This window comes from Rhinopithecus roxellana, chromosome 12 (genome assembly GCF_007565055.1).
Source record: "Rhinopithecus roxellana isolate Shanxi Qingling chromosome 12, ASM756505v1, whole genome shotgun sequence".
Taxonomy (NCBI): Eukaryota; Metazoa; Chordata; class Mammalia; order Primates; family Cercopithecidae; genus Rhinopithecus; species Rhinopithecus roxellana.
Window position 1 is genome coordinate 45033628 of NC_044560.1, and position 25089 is coordinate 45058716.

The following is a 25089-nucleotide window of genomic DNA, read 5'->3' on the forward strand; positions in this document are numbered from 1 at the left end:
CCTGAGACTTTGCTGAAGTTGCTTATCAGCTTAAGGAGATTTGGGGCTGAAAAGATGGGGTTTTCTAAATATACAATCATGTCATCTGCAAACAGGGACAATTTGACTTCTTCTTTTCCTAACTGAATACCCTTTATTTCTTTCTCTTGCCTGATTGCCCTAGCCAGAACTTCCAACACTATGTTGAATAGGAGTGGTGAGAGAGGGCATCCCTGTCTTGTGCCAGTTTTCAAAGGGAATGCTTCCAGTTTTTGCCCATTCAGTATGATACTGGCTGTGGGTTTGTCATAAATAGCTCTTATTATTTTCAGACACGTTCCATCTTTGGTCTTAAAACCCAATGAGAGAAGCTCAAATTGTTCTACCACCTGCTATACCACTGCTTTTAGGTAAGATGCCAGTCTAGTTGTCTTCCATCTTCCCTGGATCTTTCCAACAGCAAAACCTAAAGAAAAACACTTATCATCCACCAACCTTAACCCAAGGAAGGATTATAGGATTATTCACAAAATCATTACAAATCATTTTTCATATACAGGTGTTCTCTCCTTTGCCCAGCATATGTTTTGTGTAAATCACTTTCTTATTTTCCTACCAAATGAGCTTATAATTGTTTGCATATGCTTATTATTTTCTTCCAAGGATATTACTCCATGACCATTAAAAAAACTTTGGAAAACAGAAAAGTATGGCAACAAGGGGAATAATCACCCACAGTCTATTCATTGTTATTTTTCCCTGTCATCTTTATACACAAGTGATGGTGGTCTTTTTTTTACATAATTTTAATTAGACTAGAATTTTGAAGGTGACTTCTTAGCATTTTTAACTGCTCTCCACTTAGTGGTGGCTCCTGCATTAAGTTCTTCTGTTCTCAATACCAATTAAGTATTAGTGATTTTTAAGACTTTTTAAAGTAACAAGGGTCAACGCCACTTAGAAGCATGCAATTTTGAAAGCAGAAAAGAAAATCTGCACTTGAAGAAGGAATGACTAATGCAATCTCTCAGTTTATGGACATTAAAATCCAAAAAGCAACTGGGCACGGTGGCTCACACCTGTAATCTCAGTACTTCGGGAGGCTGAGGCTAGCAGATCACGAGGTCAAGAAATTGGGACCATCCTGGCCAACATGGTGAAACCCCGTCTCTACTTAAAATTCAAAAATTAGCTGGGCATGGTGGCATGCGCCTATAGTACCAGCTACTTGGGGGGCTGAGGTAGGACAATCACTTGAACCCGGGAGATGGAAGTTGCAGTGAGCCTAGATCATGCCACTGCACTCCAGCTTGGAGACAGAGTGAGACTCCATCTCAAAACAAACAAACAAAAAACAAATAAACAAACCAAACACCCAAAGAGCCACCCAGGCAGCAATCTCTGCTGGTATAGAGAGCAAGGCCCCTGAATTCACTGGCCAGTGCAATGAACCCACTGTAAATTGGGCCCCAGTATCTCCTGCTATGCACCCCCAACATAGGTTCTATAAGTTTGGACTTTGTTTCTTCAGTTCCTTAGAAAGGTATATAATGTGTTCTGTGTACAATGGATGTATAGCAAACTAATTAGGGCCAAAGTAGGCTTTGATGAGGATAATTCTACTCAAGCAGAAACTCATATCTGCCCTATAATATAGCTAGAACAATATAGCTAGAACAGGAGGAAAAGGAAAAAAAAAAATCTCGTCTTTGCTCTAACATCTTTACTCAACTTGACATATCTTTATACATCCAAACTGTGATAGTTTCTCTCATACCTGTTGAATAAGCAAAATCTAAAAATACTTCCAATACCAAGAGTTAGAAAGGGTAAAGAGCAATGGGAACTTATATCCTGCAGGAAGGAGCTCACACTGGCATAAGGCTGTTGGAGAGCAATTCCGCAGCACCTAGGGAAGCCGAAGACATGCATACTCTATTCTATTCCTAGGTATTTGGCCTAGAAAAAGTTCGCACGTTTTTACAGAAAGACAAGTCAAAGTTTTCATGGCAGCGTTGTTTATAATACACAAAAAATGAAGACAGGTGAATGGGTACATTAATTGTGATTTAGTTGCTGTGCATACTTACTGCACAGTACTAAAATAACTTCTTAGATCAACATGCAATTCCTAAATTAACAAAGTTAATATCAAAAACAAAAATAGCAAGATGTATGACAGGTCCAGTAAGTTCCCATTTATACACAATTTAAAAATAGGCAAAGCACTATTTTTAGTAGCCCTATTAGTGCATTTATGCACAGAGAGCAAAAATATAAAAACATGCATGGGAATGAAAAGACATCACATTTAGAGGAGAGATTATCTCTGGAGAAGAAAAGAGACAGGATTTGGGAGGGGTACACTGGGAGCTTTTGTTGTATCTATAATGTTTTATTTCTTTTAAAAATCTGAAACAAATAAAAAATATTTTTATCTGAAATGGGTTTTGTCACTTTTGTTTGCTTTTCTGTGTACTTAAAATATATCAGAGGTTGAAAAAGAAAACAAAGCATGATGGCTTAGCCATGGATTGGTCTAGATATCCAGGAATCTGAGATGGGAGGAAAAACAAAAATCCATCTACTGTTTTGGAGCATTTTAGTTATTTTTATTCATTTATTTATTTTGAGACAGGGTCTCACTCTGTCATTCAGGCTGGAGTGTGGGGTACCATCACTGCTTACTGCAACCTTGACCTCCTGGGCTCAAGTGATCTTCTTACTTCAGCCTCTGGAGTAGCTGGGACCACAGGCACACACCACCACACCTGGCTAACTTTTTACATTTTCGTAGAAATGAGGTGTCACGATGTCGCCAAGGATGGTCTCAAACTACTGAGCTCAAGTGATCCTCCGGCCTTGGCCTCCAAAAATGCTGGGATTACAGGTGTTAGCCACTGCTCCTGACCCTATTTTAGGCATTCTAAACAAGTCTGATGGCCATCACAAACTCTTGGCATGGTGCCAAGCCAAAAGTAAATACAGGCTAAATATTGAAGAATAAACAATAAAAACAATAAATGAATGAACTGAATGGGTTGCTATACATGCCTTTGGTTAATGAAAATAGAAAACAATAATTACCATTGATAATTTGAAATTCAAACCACTTCTAAATGTGAGTCCATGGACAGCTCTGACAGACATCATTAATTAAAAAAAGATTGAAAACAAGTGGGCAAAGAAACCCTTGAAGACTTTAAGATCCTTAACATTCCATGTTTTTTCTTTATTTCAGAGCCAGGCATAGCACACTCATCCCATTCTTGTCACCTAAGGACCAGGAGTTCATTGCCATAACAGACCCCAGGACGCTGCCCACAGCCTGACATATCAGTAAGTCTTTAGGTATCTAAGTGAATTAAAGAGCTCTTCTGAGCCTACAAGAAGAATTCGCAGCATTTTTCTGCTCTGTTCACTCGGTTGACTGGGTACATTAAGATTCTAAATCATTCTGTCTTCACGAATGTAGGTTTGTCCCTTCGGGGACAAAAAATTTCCAGGATGATAACCATGATTTCAAACTCCTGATCATTACAGGGGAATATACAGGCTTGATGAAATCAAGCAGAAATCCACTGCCAGACGTTTGTGCCATTATTGATTTTTTTAAATTCCAAATGAATTTTAAAATAACCAAAATAAGATACATGGCACATTCATCTAAGCCTAGTAACTAAATCCAAAAAAGCAGTTCATAGTAGTTTAAGCAAAAAGAATAATTTTAGAAAGTACCACAGGCCTCCACGATTTGAAATAAATTAGGTGTTTTTTAGTTTCCTTATGTTATTAAAATATTAATTGACTTCTAAATATAATCCTGAAGCTTCCTTCGAAATACCTTCTTCAAGAAAAGGGGCATATATTTATAGCGTTCTTTTAAAGTTTAACAAAAGAAGGATTCAAACTGAGTTACCTCCACTCTGCAAAGTCTTTTTTCAAATGTGTAACAGGATCTTACTGCAGTCACTCGGTCTGCTCTCCACACAAAGAAAGACTGGAAAGCATTTGTGTTATGCTTCTGGAGTTAAAAATGAAGACGCCTTTTTGTCTCCATCAGTTCTTTTTTATTAATAAGGTGGCCACACCAAGTCAGAAATTATAACCATCTGCTTTAGCCATTAAATACAGATTCAAAGGCCTAATGATAAAGTGACCTCTTTATTAACAACAGAAAGCGACAAGTAGCCATTTTCCCAGAGTGTTCACGAAAATAAACCAGTCTGTAGGTCCAGGTATTGGCTGCACCGGTTTTCTCTTCGATTTGGCCTTTATTGTTTTAAATCATTCAGGAAACAAAAAGGGAGCTCAGGAAGTACCTTTTCCACGAGTTTTGTTTTTACCTCTGCTCTTGATGAGATGCCACTTAGCCACCTCACATAACTTGAAGACACAATCTTTGATTCTCCACATCATAGAAGAATCATCCCCACACACCATCTAACGAGTGAGTAGACACATGGGACTTATTAGCCGCAGGGAGCATATCTGAATCAAAGCCTCAAACAAAGGTGTATAGGAAAACCACAGCTCTGTCAAAGGAAACAATAGTGGAATCACTGCAGCTGTATTTTAAAATGGTAGGAACACAGCCCCTTGTTTTCTTTAATTCACATATTAGAATTTTAATTATCAAGTTGCTAAAGTGTGGTGGCTTTCAATTGAAGTGGGTTTTATCGACCCAGCCTCGCAGGGCAGACAGAAGTTCTTTGTTGCGCTGCCAGATGCACAGAGACGCCAGCATGGCACCATTCACGTCCTCTGCCTCAGATCCTTTTGGCAGGAAGCCTCTACCACCACCTAGAGCACAGGAGTCTCTGGGAGATGAATCTCCCTGGCCCTTGTCCAAGGGGCTTTATTACTGGAAGGACCAGAAAGATCTCTTTACAAACTTGATCTTTCTCCTTGCCCAATTCATAGGCTGGTACCAGAAGAAACAGCAGAAGACTGAACTGCTATGATGGAAGTAGGCCGTGAAGGATGAGTAGTTCTTGCGGGGAATACTTTGTGAAGGCTGTGAACACTCCTGTCCCACCACAGGGAGAATTTCTCCCCAAGTTCTGTCTTTACTACAAAGTTAAAACCCTCTAGAAACACATAACACCAAGGCACGGAGCCAGCATGTACAGCCCCAACACCTCTTGCTCCTCTCCCTGGCTTCCTGTTTCCCAATTTCCCCTCACTGTTTCCCTCACTCCCACCACTGTGGACAAGGCAGTCACCATCTGTCAGGTGGAAGAAGACCTCCACAGGGCTGTGGGGACAGAGGCAAGAACACCGGACTGATAGTTCAACAGAGGCCCATGGAAGCCAGCCTGGAGGAGACAGTCGGGGAGCTCTCGTAACCAGCCAAATCCTACAGATCCCCCTTAGCGACTTCACCTCCAGGGCCCATGTCCTGTAGTCAGTAGAGTCCTTGCTCTGCAGTAACATGCTGTGCCTCATTAGGAGTGTTAGTGAGCTTCTCGAGGCCTCACTATTCTTCCCCATAAAATAAGAGTGCAGAGTTAGGTCATGTCAAAAGTCCCTTGAAGGCTTAGCATTCTATAACGTTACATCACTTCCTTTATCTATTGCCTCAGTTCCTTCAAGTATCGAGCCATGCAGTTGCAGATGATTTTAAGTCCCTTTCCAACACAGAGGCTCTATGATTCCGTTGATGAAGCCAGATCACAAGCAAGGATCATGCTCTTAATCTCAGTGGCTCTTTCTTTGCCAAATAATGATAGGAATGTACTTCAGCTGAATGCCCACATCTCAGCTACCAGTACATCTGGTTGGGAAACCTACAGCTACTTCTATCTGCCCACTTGCCAACACGGAAATCTTCAAACAAAGAAAGGATGATTCATGGCATCTTTAATAGGGCCCCCACCTTGACATTAAATCTTAGGCTGAGGTTATCGAAAACAGCAAGTATACAAAGAACTTACTCACAGCCTGAGAGCAAGCCAGAGACCGTGCAGGTGGCTGGAGGGAAAATTGACAAGAATGACAAAGAAAAGGTGCATTGAGTTAATAGAAAATAACTCTGGTATTGAGGAACAGGGGCTGAAAACAGATGTGAGGGGCAGGCCTCATCATGAGGAGTGAAAGCAAGAACCACAGCTGATTTCTCAAACACACACACACACACACACACACACACACACACACACACATTCTGTCTCTCTCTCTCAAATAAAAAATATAAAAAAATATAAAATTCACTATGCTGGTCCCAGGGTGTGGGTTGCGGTGCCCTTCAAGGAATATTGCAGAGCTGAAAACTGATTAGACACGGCACCCAAAAACCAGTATTCCAGAAGAAGTCTGAAGCTAAAGACGGCAGTTTCACATACTAGAGAAGTGCTGAGTATAAAAACATAAGTTCAGGCTCCATCTAAGCTTCATGATCTTTTATAAATTACTAAATCTCTACACCAAATTCCTCATCTGTGAAATGGAGATTACAAATATCCAGTCTATCCAAAACTAGATATTTAAAGCAGGTAAAAGACATACAAATATCTGGGGCACAGCAGACACTTCCAAAAGTTGGAAGTTACTATGAAGATGCATGCAGGTATCAGAGATCAGAACACAATAGTGGGTAAATCCAGAGAGACAAACAGAAATCAAAAAAAAAAAGGCAGGCAGTGGTAAAAAAAAAAAAAAAAAAAGGCAAAACAGTGGGTTACGGGTTGAAACAGGAACCTAAAAGAAATTCTCCAGCATCATCACTTTTAATAAATATCTACTGATGTTACTGATGTTAAGGAGAAGAAAACAGATTGCCAGATGAGTGATAAAAGATGACCTCACTCATTGAAAGAGACAGAGATGCAAAAACATGAAGCCAAGGAAGACAGACTATAGAGACATACTCCAAATACTATTATAATAGTAGTTATCACAACTACTAGTAGGGTTACATCAGGTTTTTTTGTTTGTTCATTTATCAATATTTTCCAAATACTTGTTTTTATTTCAAAGTTAATAAAAAATGGCACCTTAAACATTTAATAATAGGCCCTGAGTAACTGTTCTTTCAGGGACGCTGAAGCCCTGGAGAAGATCATTGGCATTCTGAAATTGAGGCTGTGTTCTAATTATTTGAAAGTTCTTAACACATATATGGAGAAACTCACCCAGTCTATAAATATATGTAGAAGGCCTTCCTAATTCAAAAGCATGACATTAAATATTTCAGGAAAAAAAACATAAACTCCCAAAGAGTCTCCATCTCATTAGGGAATTAGATATGCTCACATTAAATTATAACTCACAATGCAGGGTGCACTAATGTAACAATGAATTCAAGGAGAGTGATTTGAGCCAGGCTCAGGACAACTGGAAGACTTCAAAAGGCAGGGAAAAGTCACTTTCTGTTGCAGAGACAATTTAATTAAAAAGAAGCTCCTTTCTACCCCCTCCTCCAGGTAATAGAGAATTCATTGTATTCCGAGGAATTGAAGATCTTACAAGAAGGCAGATTGCATGACCTTCCAATTGCAATAGATTCTTTCAGGAAAGGGAGTAATTAAGATTGCCTAGAAGGGGCTGCTTTATTTCATTGAGGAGGTAACTTTAAACAGGCTGCCTCACCACATGCACCATACTCAACAAGCAAACTCCCTACACTGGACTCCTATAGGGCCTAATTCTCACCTCAGCCCCAACTTTACCCAGATTCTCTCACCTGTTATTATTAAGCTACTTAGCTGCCTTCCACCCTTCATCCCTAGACCCCAAACACCCTAACAGACTATGAATTCCTTTTGTTCTTTCGTGTATTCATCCACCACTTTCTTCAACACATGCTATATGCTAGCAACACAAAGACAAATAAAACAACCCCCATCCCCATAAAGTTAATAGTCTAGCAGCAACAACTGACTTACTAGTAGATATTTATAGCTCAATGGCCGACATGTGCATGGAGCATCCAAGAGAAGGAAGAGGATGTGCCTAACCAGCGTGAAGCCTGGCAATAGGGTTTGGAGGACATTGCAAGAAGAGTGGGTGGCAGGAATAAAGGCACTAACCACGGTGAAAAGGGACACAGAGTGAGCAGAAAACCATGTAGCCTGATCTAAAGTGTGAGGCAGAGAGTGGAAAAACACAACCATAACAGCCAACATTTACTGAGGGCTAACCCTGTGTGAGCTGATTAATTCTCACCAACCCATGAGGTAGATTTTATCATCCTAATGTTAGCAATGAGGAAACGAGGCTACAAAGGTTAAGCCACTGGGGCAGTAAAGGAGATAATCACTCTGATATGCTGCCCCCCTAACGTTAGACGGATCAGCAAGGGCTGGTCTGAAAATCCTTTTGGTGTCATGCTAAGGAGCTTGGGCCTTTCCTATAGACAACAGGCAGGCAGTAAATGGCTTTAAGCAGGAAAGAGTCAGATCTGTGTCTCAGGAGGCTACTTCAGCAAGGTGTGGAGGACTGATATGAAGAGGGACCCACCCAGACTCAGGGAAATCAGCTAAAAAGTTGTTGCAGTCTTCCTATGAGCAATGTGCAGCCTCATCTAATGGTGCAAAGAAGGAGCAGAGGGCAGTCAGGTCCCGGCAGCGGCTGCAGAGCTCTCGTCTTCTGCGGCTCTCCGAGACCTCTCCTTTTCGCTTCTGGAAACATGGCCTCCGGTGTGGCTGTCTGATGGTGTCATGAACATGTTCAATGGCATGAAGGTGCATAAGTCTTCAATGCCAGAGGAGGTGAAGAAGCACAAGAAGGTGGTGCTCTTCTGCCTTGGTGAGGACAAGAAGAACGTCATCAAGAAGATCCTGGTGGGCAATGTGGGCCAGACCATCGACAACCCCTACACCACCTTTGTCAGAATGCTGCCAGATAAGGACTGCCACTACGCCCTCTATGACACAACCTACAGGACCAACGAGAGCAAGAAGGAGGACCTGGTGTTTATCTTCTGGGTCCCTGAGTCTGCGCCCCTTAACAGCAAAATGACCTATGCCAGCTCCAACGACGCCATCAAGAAGAACCTGACAGGGGTCAAGCATGAATTACATGCAAACTGCTATGAGGAGGTCAAGGACTGCTGCACCCTGGCAGAGAAGCTGGGGGGCAGTACGGTCATCTCCCTGGAGGATAAGCCTTTGTGAGCCCCTTCTGGTCCCCTGCCTGGAGCATCTGGCAGGCCCACATCTGCCATTGGGGGTTGCAGGCTCTTCCCTTCCTCTCAGACCTGAAGCGCTGGGGAGGATCCCAGCAGAGGGAGTGCAATCCCTTCACCCCAGTTGCCAAACAGACCCCCCTACCCCCGGATTTTCCTCCTCCCTCCATCCCTGATGGTTCTAGTCTTCCCAAACTGCTTTTGATCTTCTGATTCCTCTTGGGTGGAAGCAAACCAAATTCCCCCCAGGCACCCCAGTTGTGGGGGTGGCCTGTATTTTTTTTAACAACACCCCCACTCCCCATCTGTTCCTCCCCTTTCCTCTGCTGCCAACTTCTAACCGCAGTAGTGACCCTGTGTTTGTCTGTTTAGTTCTGTGTATAAATGGAATGTTGTGGAGATGACGCCTCCCTGTGACGGCTGGTTCCCCTCCCTTTTCCCCTGGTCACTGCTACTCACGGAAGCACGACCAGTAAGGGACCTTTGATTAAAAAAAAAAAAAAAGAAGAAGGAGCAGAGGGAACAGATGCAAGAAGTATTTGTTGGGAGACATTCTCCATGAGTCCCTTCAGTTTCTGCATATCTTGTGAGCAAAGCACAGGCTGCCCTTATTTCCAGACTAACTTTTCAAAGATGTTAATATGGAGAACAGCCTTGGAAGAAATGATCTCCCTCTGGAGCAAAGGTGAAGGATCTTTGTAACCCAATATAAAAGATTTGGTTTCCTTAAGTTCAGAATTCCTCTCCTGTAACACAATGCACTGCATGTATGGATGTCACCTGGCCGTCTTCATGACATCCTATGGGAGTTGGGTCTTGGAGAAACACTCTGGCTATTGCTATTGCTATGACTAATAACGTTCTTTGTCTTTAACCCAGGAATCCTTAGTCTTTTGCCAGCATCCATGTAACTGAGGCAGGCAAGTTCATTTGCAAGTAAGATAAAGTCTCAAATCCTTCACAGTTCTTGATGATATTTAGCGGGAAAAAATCAGCAGGATTGGTGAATGGCCAAATGTAGAATGCTAGGGAGAGAATGGAATCAAAGATTACTTGTGGCTTTTTTGTTTGTTTGAAGGTTGAAGTTTGGACAGCGGTTTGAATGGTTACTTTAGACAGTGGTGTCACCAACAGAGGTGGAATATAGAACAGGTACAAGAATTTAATATGTAATGAGGCATAGTGTGTGCTGGGGATGAGATAATAATTCAGTCTGGAGATCTATGAGACATCCATGTGGAAGTATCCAACACAGAGCTGAATAATGAAGACAAAAGGGTAAGGGCTGGGGTTAAAGATATATGGGGGTCATTAGCATCAGGGTGTAGCTAAACCCATGATATTGGATAAAATCCTCTTACATATAGAAACCATCATATTCATCCTCAAATCCTTAGTCCCCTGCAGAGAGCTTTGCACAATGTATATGCTCAATAAAAGTGTGTCAATGAAATAGCTAAAAACAGATCCAGAATTAGTTGTATCCTTTATTTAAATTATAATTGCTTCAGCGGTTATCGAAGTAATGCTAATTCAGGTTTTCTCAAATCAGAGTCTCAAATACAGGGTCTGTACATCTTTTTCACATGAATTACAACCAGTTTCATACACAAATAATTACAAATTCATCATCTCATAGATGTAATATGGAAGCAGAACAAAATTCTAAGACTCATAATTTCATTGATTAAAAAGCAGTATTGTTGGTTATCTTACTGGAGAAAAAAATTCTACTATCCACAGGATCACTTCTACCTCCATTCATTTAAAAACACAAAAAACTGGCTGGGCGCAGTGCTCATGTCTGTAATCCCAGCACTTTGGGAGGCTGAGGCTAGCGGATCATGAGGTCAAGTGATCAAGACCATCCTGGCCAACATGGTAAAACTCCATCTATACCAAAAACACAAAAATTAGTCGGGCATGGTGGCACGCACCTGTAGTCCCAGCTACTCGGGAGGTTGAGGCAGGAGAATTGCTTGAACCCGGGAGGCAGAGGTTGCAGTGAGTCGAGATTGTGCCACTACACTCCAGCCTGGCGACAGAGCAAGACTTCATCTCAAATTAAAAAAAAAAAAAAAAAAAAAAACCTTACTGAGGATCTACTATGTTCATGGAACTGTGCTGAAATCTGTAAGGGATCTAAAAAGCATAAAAGTCCCTTCCTTAAAGGAAATTACAAAAGTAGGGTGGTGGCACATACACCAGACCAGAATTTAGTTCCAAGTTCCAGATTTAGCAATTTTATGACCTTGAGCAAGTTACTTAACCTCTACAACCTTTAGTTACTAAACTTGTAAAAAGAAAATAGTGAAAACGCATACCTCATAAAAGGCAATGAGACTTACATTTTGTAATACATGTAGAGTGCGTATTATAATACTCCATCAAAAGTGGTGGGCAGTATGATTACCATCATTATAAACTGACTGGGGAAGAAATACTCAAAGAACTACTCATAGAAAAACCACTCAGTGAAGGATAGTGCAGAACATTATAAATGCCATTGAAGTGCTAAAGCACTAGAAACGCAGACCCTTAGGAACCTGTTGAGAACAGCAGTAGTTACCACTGTGTTTTAACTTATTTAAACCAGCCCAACAAACCTATGAGTGAATAGTATTATTCCCATTTTCTAGATGAGAAAATTGACACCCAGGCAAGTCAGGTAACTTACCCAGGTTCACCCAGCAGAAAGTGGTGGAGCAGGAAATAAACCCAGGCTGTCTGGCTCCAGAGTCTGATGCCTAGCTGGCTCCTCAGGGAGAATCATGCATTTTTATAACTTACATTTTGAAAAGAAAAGAACTGAACTCTTTGAAAGTATTTGCCTTCAACTCAAAACTATTATACAAATACTATTCTACTCAGAATTGAAAGATTGTTTTAAAATATCTAAACAGGGCCAGGTGCAGAGGCTCACACCTGTAATCCCAACACTTTGGGAGGCCAAGGTGGGTGGATCACCTGAGGTCAAGAGTTCGAGACCAGCCTGGTCAACATGGTGAAACCCCGTCTCTACTAAAAATACAAAAAAATTAGCCAGGCATGGTGGCCTGCACCTGCAGTCCCAGCTACTGGGGAGGCTGAGGCAGGAGAATCGCTCAAACCTGGGAGGCAGAGGTTGCAGTGAGCTGAGATCACACCATTGCCCTCCAACCCGGGTGACAAGAGGCAAACTCCATCTCAAAAAAAAAAAAAAAAAAAAATCTAAACAGACAAGCAGAGAGACTTTTCTAGGTTTGCTCGGGTCCTATTTCACAGATTCTGACAACTGTGAAGGAAGGAAGATTTAATGTGTCTCACTGAACACTGTGTAAGACAAAATCACGGTGCATCGTGGACGGATGCACAAAATCCAAAGTGACTCAAAGTGTAGGGGTTTGGGCTTAAAGCTCTGAGGCACCTTTATGAAATAAAATGACTCCATTTACCAACTCTCATTTTCTACTTAAGCACTTCCTTAAGCTTAATTTAATATATACTCCTCTCAGATGCAGAGTTTTAGGGGGTTGTTTTTCCCTTACACGTGAATAATGTAACAGACTGATGGGATATATTCAACCACTGTGTTGGGCCACCTTGGACTTTCATCAAATTTTGTTTTATTTAATTTTCAAAGACAATAATGATGAAATACCCTAAATATCCAACCACTGAGTAATGGCTAAATAAACCATGTAGGCTGTGCTCACTCAGTGTTATATCACACAAAACACTAAAGATAACATTTCGCCAAGCAAGGTTGCATGCGCCTGAAGTCCCAGCTTCTCAGGAGGCTGAGGCAGGAGGATCACCTGAGCCCAGGAGTTCAAGTACAGCCTGGGCAACATAGAAAGACCCAATCTTAAGAAAAAAAAGAAAAACAATAGCTATAAAGACTTGAAAAAATAGTATTATATATTAAGTGAAAAAAAAAACTTGCTACAAAATAGCATCGACAAGATGATTACATTTATGGATGAAAATGTATGCATAGGGCAAAAAAGCCTGATGGAAATGTACCAAAATATTAAAAGTGATTTTTTGTGTTAATAATTTGAGCCTGGGGAGATTTAATAGTCTTTCACCTTCTCAATGTTTCTTTATTTTCTGAATTTTCTTTGATACATATATTATTTTTTAATTGCAGTAAATCAATATAAAAACAAAAAAGTTCAGTGTGCTATCCATTGCACTACAGAGCCTTCTTATACTTTTTAAGTATTCAGAATATTTGTATTACAGACAGATTAGTGAATAGATGCCAAACTAGATAGATAGATAGATAGATAGATAGATAGATAGATAGATAGATAGATAGATATGGAGACAGACATTCTTTTACCAAAACATTACAGAATAGCTCCTCTTAGAAATACAGTCAAAACCTGGCTTCCCCGTCCAATTCAGCTGTCTCTTTCTTTAAACCAATGAACCATCTATTTCTTTAAGGTAAATGTTACTTAAAAGCATCTTAGATGGATAGATCTGACTTTTTAAGCCCTAAATAGAGGGTACAGGTAACCAATTAATGCATGAATTACAGCCATGCATCGCTTAACAACAGAGATATGTTCTGAGAAAAGCGTCCTTAGTTGATATGCTTGCTGTCATGTGAACATCATAGAGCGTACTTACACAAACTTAGATGGTACAGCCTACTCCACCCCTAGGCTTTACGATATGGCCTATCACTCCTAGGTTACAAACCTGTACAGCACGTTACCACACTGAACACTGTAGGCGACTGTCACACAATGGTATCTGTATAGCTAAACATACCTAAACATATAAAAGATGCAGTAAAAATACAGTATAAAAGATTAAAAATGTTACACCTGTAGAGAGCACTTACCATGAATGGAGCTTACAGGAATTAGAAGTTGCTCTGGGTGAATCGGTGTGAGTAAAAGTGAAAGCATAGGACATTACTATACACTACTGTAGACTTTATAAACACTGGACACCTAGGCCACACTAAATTTATAAAGTATTTTTGCTTCTTCAGTAATAAATTAGACTTAGCTTACTGTAACTTTTTTACTTTATAAAGTTTTTATTTTTTAACTTTAGACTCTTTTGTAATGCTTAGCTTAAAACATAAACACATTGTACAGCTGCACAAAAATATTTTCTTCATATCCTTATTTCATAAGCTTTTTTCTATTTAAACATTTTTAAGTTAAAAATACACCACATCAGCCTAGGCCTACAACAGGGTCAGGATCATCAATATCACTGTCTTCTACCTCCACGTATTGTCCCCTAGAAGCTCTTCAAGGGGCAATAACAACGCCTTCTTCTGAAATACCTCCTGAAGGACTTGCCTGAGGCTGTTTTACAGGTAATGTTTTATTTTAGAAGCAAAAGCAGTACACTCTCAAATAACAATAATAAAAAGTATAGTAAATACACAAACCAGTAACATAGTTGTTTATTACTATTATCAAGTATCAAGTATACTATTATCAGTATACAATTAGGTATACGTATATAACTGGCAGTGCTATAGTTATACAGGACTGGCAGGGCAGGTTTGTTTACACCAGCATCACCACAAACACATGAGTAACGCACTGTACTACAACATTACAACAACTACAGCCTCTCTAGGAGTTTTTCAGCTCCATTATAACCCTATTGGACCACCATCTTATATGCAGTTCTAACGTTGACAGAAAGATGATTATGCAGTGCCTGACTGTAGCTACCATACAAATGTGACAGGAAGAGTAACTTAGCTCATACACAATTACATGCATACTTAATTTTTAAGAGACAGAATCTCGTTTCTGTCACCCAGGCTAAAGTGCAGTGGCAGGATCACGGTTCACTGCAGCCTCGACCTCCTGGACTCAATTGATTCTCCCACCCCAGCCTCCCAAGTAGCTGGAACTTCAGGCACACGCCACTGTGCCCAGCTAATTTTTGTATTTTTTGTAGAAACAAGGTCTCACTACGTTGGCCAGGCTGGTCTGGAACTCCTGGCCTCAAGCAAAAATACACACTTTCTTTTGGCAGCCACAAACAATTAATTATCAATATAAATGTCAATATGACACACTGAAACTGCTTTTCAGAAAAGGTTATCCAAACTTAATTTTGTCAGAGAAAAAAACCTACTCTACTGGCCAGAAAGTACTGAGTTCAGTCCAACGAAATGACTAGAATAGCTACACAAACTACATAGTGAACTTTGGAGGCTGTTTCCATCTGGAAATGTGCATCATGTACACATTGCTCCATATGCCACCAGTAACGCTTTAACCACTTTCAAAACACCAGCCATAACACAATCCGAAAAAGAATAAGAGTATGCATATTTTTTAAAAAAGAATACAATTATTGGAAGAGCTTTGGGAAATTAACGCAGCCCTACTGTGGAGGTCAAATTCATACACAGTATAAAATGAAAACAAATCTGACATACTGAACATTTGTCATGTGGCTCTTATAGGGTAAGCACAATTTTCAAAGCTGGATAGAAACTGGAGTTCAGTGGAAAGTACAGATGATTGACTACCTTTCTTTATGGGGAACAGAAACATTCTCTTAGACCCCTGCTGCTTTGGCCAAGTTAAGCTCAGCCTCCCCTGCCATTCATCCAAGACAGGGCACCAACGTCTTGATGCTGGTTAACAGATAATTCAAACAGGCACACACACTTCATCACTGTAAGAGGTACCTCTATGTGGTTGTCAGCCTTTAGCGATATCAACTCAACAGGCCCACAAGCTTTTTACAAAATAAACACAAATTAATTGGGAGACAAAGATGGAGGGATAGGAGGGGACATTTTTTAAAAAACAGAAAGTCAATTGCATTAGTGGTCACAAAAGAACCAGGGGTGTTTTTGTTTGGTAGTGGATCAGCTACATGCAGAATGTTAACCTCTTTAAATAAGGCATTGGTGATTTTAAGAAATTAACTTTAGGTCTGATTAGTGCCAAGTGTAGAATTTCTGCAAAAAGATGTCATGGAGTAGAGAAAAATCTACAGTGTGTGTTCCTCTTTCTGTTTATAACCTCTGGACTTTAGTATCGTCTCTTGGGCTATCTGCAGAGGCCTTTTTATACTCATCCATTCAGAATTCCCCCCTGCTAATTATGAAATCTTAAGAAACTGGCTATAGGAAAACAACTTTTGGTCATAACTTTTTGTTCCTATTTATTAATATATCCTAACTCACTTGGCATTCCACATCTATAGATGCTATTTATGGTTCATAAATGTAGTTTTCCCACTGGTTCAGATAAGCAGGTCCTAAAAATGATATAAGATGTGCTTTTTTCTACAAAGTCTCAAAAGCCATCAGATACTACAATGAGAGTGAATCATGGATGGACTATGGGGTTGAGGCTTAGGGCTTGGACTCTGGAATCAGGCAAACCTGGATTCAAATCCTGACTTTGTACATCAAGTTGCGTAACCTTGAGCAAGTTCTTTAAGTTCAAAATGGTCCTGACCCCAGTGGGACTATTGGGAGGATGGAATGCAATAGTTTACAAAAAGCAAGCAGCAGATCTGAAATTCTACCTCTTGGGGCCACCTAAGGAACAATGTTTTCAAATTATAAAATCTCTGCTGGCAGACAACAGAATCAAGAAGAGAGTGTTTTCACTTTAGTCACTACACAAATTAAAGTTGCTGTGGGGCTAGTGTCAGCTTTACTTTTACCTAAATGTGTGACATATTAATCACTCCCAAGTTCCATTTCCTCAGCTTTAAAAGAAGAGGGTGGTCTCAATGAAGCTCTATCAAGATCTGAGTACTTGCAAAAATGAAATCCACATTACTGTGTGCAGCCTATATTGTCCAACAACACAAGTGCCTTTTAACAATGAAATCATATTCTCTTTCCATCTACTTTTCCCATACTTTAGAGTATTTTACTGCACTATGAGCTTCTCAAAAGGAAAGACAATGTCTTGCCTGTTGTTTCTACCCATAGTGCTTCTAAGAATATCTGGCACACTACAGATGACCGAGGAATAAATGAGCGACTGAATCATCTCAATATCCTCCCTAAAGGCACATAAATTTTGTACATAGTAGGTATCAAAATACATTTGTTGGAAAATGGATTTGAGCAAAACTGGGAGTGCCTTTATAGGTAGGGACTTCCTCTTACTCATCTCTGTAGCCCCTGGGCCTGGGCAGAGCCTGGCACAAAGAAAGGAGGATCAACTAATCTTTTGGTTCTGGAGACATGCTAGCAATTGACCTACTCAAAAAGTAATTGGTAAGGTGTGTGTGGATTCCTGTTTCAGAAGGCCTTCTCTGTGCCTGGCATTGTACAAGATGGTTTGCATGATGTTTTCTCAACAGCTCTGATAGGGATGAGTGGCATCTTTTTAAAATGAGTGAGCAAGGGTTCAGAGAGATTAAGTCACTTGTCCAAAATCACAAAGCTGATAAATAACAGAGCTGGAATTTAAAACCAGGCTTCTGGAACCTGTGCTTTTTCCATTATGGGAGATTAAGAAAGAAGGGAAAGCACCAAAATAGATGAGACCACCTTATTTGAAGCTGTGTGACTTTAGGGGAGGACGGAGGAGGCAGCAACAGGTAGATCGGGTTCAAGGAGGGAAGCTGACCAGTGGGGCCAACCACCCCAGCCAATTATTGATCCATGGGCCTGCCACCTGCAGCCATGAACAGCAGCTCTTGAAGAATGTTGATTAGAGCCATTTCCCAAGCAGAACTGACCAGGTAGTGGCTGGCGGTAATGGCAGTCCAGACCAATTCCTTCTGGTCATTATATACAAGTCCAGGTGAGCCCATCGGAATGCCTTGGGCCTAGATCTTGGAACAGGAGTCCACTTGCCATCTTGGAGCCAATGCACAAAGCACAAGAACTCCCACATGGAAAGACTAACCACATTTTCTAGACTAGTGCTAGAAGAGGAGGAGGCCTGAATACTTTGTCTCAGAGGAAGAAATTTAATGACTCTTGGTTTTGGAAAAATCAATTTTAAGAGTAAGGCTAAGTCCCATGTGCTCATCATAGAAACAAAAAGAGATAACATTCATTGTCAAAGCATCAGAGCAGAAGAGCTGCCATTTAAAAAAAACGCTATTTTATAGTTTTGTTAAGATTCAGCATGTAAACAGCAGTACCCCTCCTATATCTACAGGGTAAACTAATTTAATAAAATCAAATATGTTTGAAACATATTCTGTTCTTAACAGTAACACCAACTAGAAACATGGAATCTTATATATCTGTATACAGGCAGGATAAAACACTCAGTATAATTACTTTTTAATTCATCTAGGGGTACAAAAGTAATTATTCTAGAGACACCACACTAGACCCTCTAGTTTGCAGGCTCAGAATAACCCATTTTAAATATCTGAAGGAGACCCTGCCAACCCTCAGCTCAAATGCCCCATGCTTCCTGAGGCCTCTCCATCTCAGCTCCACCAAGAGGGTCTAAGCTCAGGGTAACATCTTTCTTACTACAAGAGCTTAACAGCCTGCTTAGATGGAGAGGACAAAAGCTACACAGGATGTTAGAGAGAAAGCAATGCCAGGTCAGTAACTAACTGAGCTTTCTCCCTGAGTTGGAAAAAAACAAAAAAACCAAAAAAGAAGAAAAGTCAAATAAAAGCCCTTGGGACGGAAAGCATTGATGTAATTTCACTATTCCTAAGCATGCCAGAAGCCATAAATATTTGTAAAGCATAGTCTTTATATTTGCAACATTCAAGGACATAACTAGAAAAAAAAATCAGTGTGTAAATATGCACATGTGCTAACTATTCTCTTAGATAGATCACTCAAGAAAGAAAGGAAGGAAGGAAGGAAGGAAGGAAGGAAGGAAGGAAGGAAGGAAGGAAGGAAGGAAGGAAGGAAGGAAGGCAACCAGAAGTCCAAATATTGCTGGAAAAAGTTTGGGTTGTTTCTGTCTGAAATTTACTCTGATCAGCCCTGCAGAATCTGTCCTTGCACACCACCTCGAAGGAAAAAGAAAAAGAAAGAAAGAAAAGGAACTTTATAGGTAGAACCTCCAAACCCATGTTTGACTCCTCGCTGTCCTCTCCCCTCCCAGAGCAGCCAGTCAGAGCTTGGAGAACACATCACCCCCAGGGATCATTCTGAGGCTCTGTCCCTGAGCTCGCCAGTACCCTGGGCCCTGGGAGCTTCCCCTTGTCACCCTGAAGCCCAACAAAACAAAGCAATCCTTCTCCAAGATGGCCATCTAACTATTTAAAGATCATTCTCATGTCTTCTCCTTTTCTGGCTTGCTCTTTTCTGGACATACCTGGTTTGTCACTGTTCATACCCCAAGGGTGGTCTGACCAGCACACACTTAGAAAAGATAAAAGCACTGAAACCTTTCCACTCAGGCAGTCCATTTCACTTAACACTCACAATCAAAGCAACTCAACATTGTAACTAGTGATCCCTGCCCCAACCCAAAATTGTACTTAAGTGGATTAATATTAATAATAAAACAGCTACCTGTTACTGAGTGTCTGCTGTCTGCCAGGAATTGTGTTAGACAGAGTCAGTTCTGCTATAACACAACATATGAGTTCTGAGAAATCACCATACTATGCAAAATTATGCAGTAAAAAGAGTGGAGTTTATGGGAAAACAGGATTGGGACACACTACTACTTTCTTGTGGAAATGGGCATTGTAAGGGTTACAGCGTATGGGTTATTGTGAAGTGGTGGATGGGGGGCTGGTTATCAGAAAATGGACAGAAAGTTGTAATGGCAGACGTGGATGAGTGTAACTCGAGTGTAACTCCACACACCTGGTGAACTGAGGGAGCTGGTAGATGTTTCAGGTGTGTGTGTTTGTATATTACCATGCAGCTCACTTTAGCTGAGTACCATCTTCTGAGTCCACCTAGTGCTTTTCATGGATACAACTGACTATGTAAGTAAACATAAAATTTGCATTATTCTCAAATTTTTCTGAATATATCAATCAGCTTTGAAAAAAAATGTGTGTGTTTTCGAAACAACTGTTATAGCAGCACTGACTAGAAAAAAAAATCAGTGCATAAATATGCACATGTGCTAACTATTCTCTTAGATCAATCAGAAAGAAAGAAAAGAAAGAGAGAGAAAGAAAGAAAGAAAGAGAGAGAGAGAGAAAGAAAGAAAGAAAGAAAGAAAGAAAGAAAGAAAGAAAGAAAGAAAGAAAGAAAGAAAGAAAGAAAGCAAGCAAGCAAGCAAGCAAGCAAGCAAGCAGGCAGGCATTTTTTATCTCATTGAATCCTAGCAACACTGAAAAATAGGTAGTACTAATTCCATGTTCCAGAAAAGGAAACAGAGGCTCAGGGAAGCTAAATGATTCCTAAAGCCACATCACTGGTTGATATGGTTTGGCTCTGTGTCCCCACCCAAATCTCATCTCGAATTGTAATCCCCACATGTCAAGAGAGGAGATTGCTTCTCCTTTACCTTTCGCCATAATTGTAAGTTTCCTGAGGCCTCCCCACCCATGCGAAACTGTGAGTCAATTAAACCTCTTTTGCTTATACATTACCCAGTCTCAGGCAGTTCTTTACAACAGTGTGAAAATAGACTAGTACAGAAAATTGGTCCTGAGAGAAGTGGAGCATTGTTATAGAGATACCTGAAAATGTGGAAGTGATTTAGGAACTGGGTGACGGGCAGAGAATAAAAAAGTTTGAAGGGCTCAGAAGAAGACAGGAAGATGTGGGAAAGTTTGGAACCTCCTAGAGATTTGTTGAATGGTTTTGACCAAAATGTTCATTGTGATATGGACGATGAAGTCCAGTATGAGGTGGTCTCAGATGGAAATGAGGAACTTACTGTGAACTGGAACAAAGGTCACGCTTCCTATGCTTTGGCAAAGAGACTGGTGGCATTTTGCCCCTGCTCTAGAGATTTGTGTAACTTTAAACTTGAGAGAGATGGTTTGGGTATCTGGCAGAAGAAATTTCCAAGCAGCAAAGCATTCAAGATGTGACCTGCCTTTTTCTGAAAGCATACAGTCATAGGCATTCACAGAGAGATGGTCTGAAATTGGGATTTATGTTTAAAAGGGAAGCAGAGCATAAAAGTTTAGAACATTTGTATCCTGACCATGTTGTAGAAAAGAAAAACCCATTTTCTGGGGAGAAATTCGAGCTACCAGCTGCAGAAATTTGCATGAGTAAAGAGAAGCTGAATGTTGATACCCAAGACAATGGGAAAAATGTCTCCAGGGCAATTCAGAGATCTTCATGGAAACCCCTCCCATCACAGGCCCAGAGGCCTAGAAGGGAAAACTGGTTTTGTGGGCCAGGGGTCCCTCCCGCTCTCCCTGTTCTGTGCAGCCTTAGGACATGGCACCTTGAGTCTCAGTCACTCCAGTTCCAGCCATAGCTAAAAGGGGCCAAGGTACAGCTCAGGCATTGCTTCAGAGCATGGGAACCCCAAGCCTTGGCAGCTTCCGCCTGGTGTTGGGCCTGCCAGTGCACAGAAGATAAGAGTTGAACTTCAGAAGCCTTTGCCTAGATTTCAGAGGATACATGGAAATGTCTGGATGTCCAGGCAGACGCCTGCTGCAGGAGTGGAGCCCTCATGGAGACCCTCTACTAGGGCAGGCAGAGGGAAAAAATGGAGTTGGAGTCCCCACACAGAGTCCCCACTGGGGAACTGCCTAGTAGAGCTGTGAGAAGAGGGCCACCAGCCTCTAGATTCCAGAATGGTAGATCCACTGGCAGCTTGCCCTGTGTACCTGGAAAAGGTACAGGCACTCAATGCCAGCCCATGAAAGCAGCTGTGTGTTGGGGAGCCACAGGGGCAGAGCTTCCCAAGGCCTTGAGAGCCCACCACCTCTGGCATCAGCATGCCCTGGATATGAGACATGTAGTCAAAAGAGATTATTTTGGAGCTTTAAGATTTAATGGCTGCCTGGCTGCGTTTTGGACTTGGCGCAGGGCCTGCAGCCCCTTTGTTTTGACCAATTTCTCCTATTTGGAATGGGAACATTTACCAAATTCCTGTACCCCCATTGTGTCTTGGAAGTAATTAACTTGCTTTTGATTTTACAGGCTCATAGGCAGAAAGAACTTGCCTTGTCTCAGATGAGACTTTGGACTTGGACTTTTGGGTTAATGCTGGAATGAGTTAAAACTTTGGCGGACTGTTGGGAAGGCATGATTGGCTTTTAAATGTGAAAAAGACATGAGCTTTGAAAGGAGTCAGGAGTGAAATGATATGGTGTGTCTCTGTGTCCCCACCCAAATTTCATCTCAAATTGTAATCCCCACGTGTCAAGGGAGGGACCTGGTGGGAGGTGATTGGATCATGGGGTGGTTTCCCCCATGCTGTTCTCATGATAGTGGTTGTTTTAAACCAACAAGATCTGATGGTTTAAAAGTGGCACTTCTCTCTTAGTACTCTCTCTCCTGCTCTGCCATGTAAGACATGCCTCACTTCCCCTTCACCTTCTACCATGATTTTAAGTTTCCTGAGACCCCCCCAGCCATGCAGAATTCTGGGTCAATGAAACCTCTTTTGTTTATAAATTACCCAGTCTCAGGTAGTTCTTTATAGCAGTGTAAAAATGAATTAAAACACTGGCAATAAGTAAGATGCAAAGCAAGAATACAGCCAAGGTCTACCCAGCCTCTTCTCCACCACCTTATGCCCTATTGTTGCCACTTTCTTTTACTTTGGCAACCAGTGCTGGACAGGAGGTACTGTGACACTTTCTGGGCCTTAAAAGCAGATTCAAAACTGCTCTGACTCCTCCACCCCTGCTTTAACTGTCTGCCCCATAGTGGCATAAAAGTTAACACAAATATATATGTCTGTAGCATTACCATGTCCCTTCCCTTAAGTATGAGCTATGGCCTCAAAGATAATTAAGCTTTTTATGAAATTTTTTTTTTTTTGGCCTCATTGCTATGATACTCACCAGTCAGATTCAACAGAATTTCAGCAGATTTCATGGAACTTAAGGATTTACTTTCTGGAAGGCCCTTTCACTGTTTTCACAACCTCCCTTCCTGGGAGCTTGTGTTCAAGTTCCTTGGCGAGGAAATAAGCTGTCTTACTCCATTAAATGACTGTTGAAAATGAAAGTCGGACCAAGTCACTCCTTTCTTGGAAGACTTCCATGGCTCCACACTGTCCTTAGGATCAAGTCCAAGCTCCCCAGCATGGCCTGCAAAGTGCTCCTTGATCTGTCCCCAGACTATATCACAAGCCACGTCCCTATCCACTTATCTGCCCCCACACTGGATGTTCCAGAAAGACTGAATTACTTTCAGTTCCACCAGTACTCTATGGTTCTGCACTTCCAGACTCTGCACATTATTCCTCCTACCTGCAATACTCTCCATGCCATCAATTACATCACACTCCCTTTGCCTGTTGAATGCCCATTCCATCTCCAGATCTCAGCTTCTATGCTCCTTCCTCCTGGAAGCCTTCCAGGGTCCTGTCCCCACACCTGAATTAGGAATCCCTCGTGGGGGTGCTCCCATAGCAGGCTGCACATTCCCTATCACACTATCCCTATCACCCGCTATCCCACTTTGGTGAAATTACTTATTTGTCCAATTATTAAGCTCTGTGAAGGCAGGAACTGCATCTGGTTGATTAAATGAATAAATGAATGAATACATTGCATAACACATAGCATAAAAGAGCTTTCATGTGCAACATCTCATCTGACCCACATATGCCATATGAAACAAATGGGGACTCAAACAAAGTATCCAAGAGAGCAAATGCATTAGCTATTACCACACAGCCAGTACCTGGTGGAACATCCATTTACTCAATTCATCCAAGTAAATTATAGCAACTATGTTCTAGGCACTGGGTATACAGCAATAACCAAATCAGACAGAAACACTTGTCCTGGTGGTGCTCACGTTCCCAAATAAGTAAGTCAATATATCAGTACATCAATATATCAGTTTATCAGATGGCAATGATATGACATAAAAAAAATAAAGACAGGAAGGAGATAGTTAGGGCCTCACTGAGATGGTATAATCTGAACAAAGACCCAGAAGAGGAGACGGAGTGATCCCTGCTGGTCTGTGGTCTCCAAAGTGCTGAAGCAGGAGTAGCCTGGCAAGTTCAAGGAGGAGCAGCAAGGACCGTACAGCTCGAGAGGAGTAGCGCATCTTGGAGAGGAGAATGGTAGTTAATATTTCCTGAGCACCTACTATGTGCCAGGGGAATAGAGTAAAAAACCAGAAAGACAAATTCTCTGTCTTTACAGACCTTACAATCTAGTTGCTTAGGTTTAAACATGCTGGAATCAAATCACATGCTCTGAAATACACCATGCATGTAAAGGTCAGTTCACTTCTTAGCCTATCAGGAGGATGCTGATCAACTGAAAACTGCTTTGCAAACCTTCTGCTAAATAGAAAAACAGGTAGTGAAAGTTGCCCCCATCAGTAATTTTTGTGTTGGCCTCCCAGGGATGAAAAAGAAGTCATCTTCTGTATATAAACAGTGCCAGCTGCCACATCACAGGGGTTTATGAACTGTGGCTTTCTGATCAAATGTATGAAACTAACAGAAAAATGTTTTAAAATGTATTATTGCTAGGGAAATTACATAATAAAGACAAAAGCCCTATTACTTAAAGTAATGAAAAAAAATAAGGATTTATAAGCTTCCCAGCTCTGACCTAAATTTGCTGTGCATTATTTTTCTACATCTCTTTCTACTTTAGAAAAACCACTACTAATTGCATTCACTTACACAGTATCAACCAAACCTGGATTTGGGTTTCCTCCAAGACCACCAACAGGCTCAAGTTACAGCAAGTTTATTAAGTGGAATTTTTTTCTCTTTTGTACAAAAACTAGAATGCTGTTACCTTTGGGGTGGCTTAGCAGATAAATGCTTGATGTGTAACATTTTAAGAAAATCCTGAACATATAAATAAGGAGAATATGCACATTTTCTTAACTCGCAAAATAATACAAGATTTTTTAAAACCTACAGTTTATTGGTGGCTGCGAGCCCGAAGCTAATGAAAAAAACATTTACAAGTTT

General features: G+C 41.0%; 1 protein-coding gene and 1 pseudogene across 1 annotated transcript in view; one reads left to right on the forward strand and one right to left on the reverse strand.

Annotated features, from left to right (window-relative positions):
* The window catches only part of ROR1 (receptor tyrosine kinase like orphan receptor 1), a 429604-nt gene that overhangs the window by 350620 nt on the left and 53895 nt on the right, over positions 1–25089 (reverse strand). The gene's annotated exons all lie outside the window — the stretch shown is intronic.
* LOC104668070 lies at positions 8609–9095 on the forward strand (annotated as a pseudogene).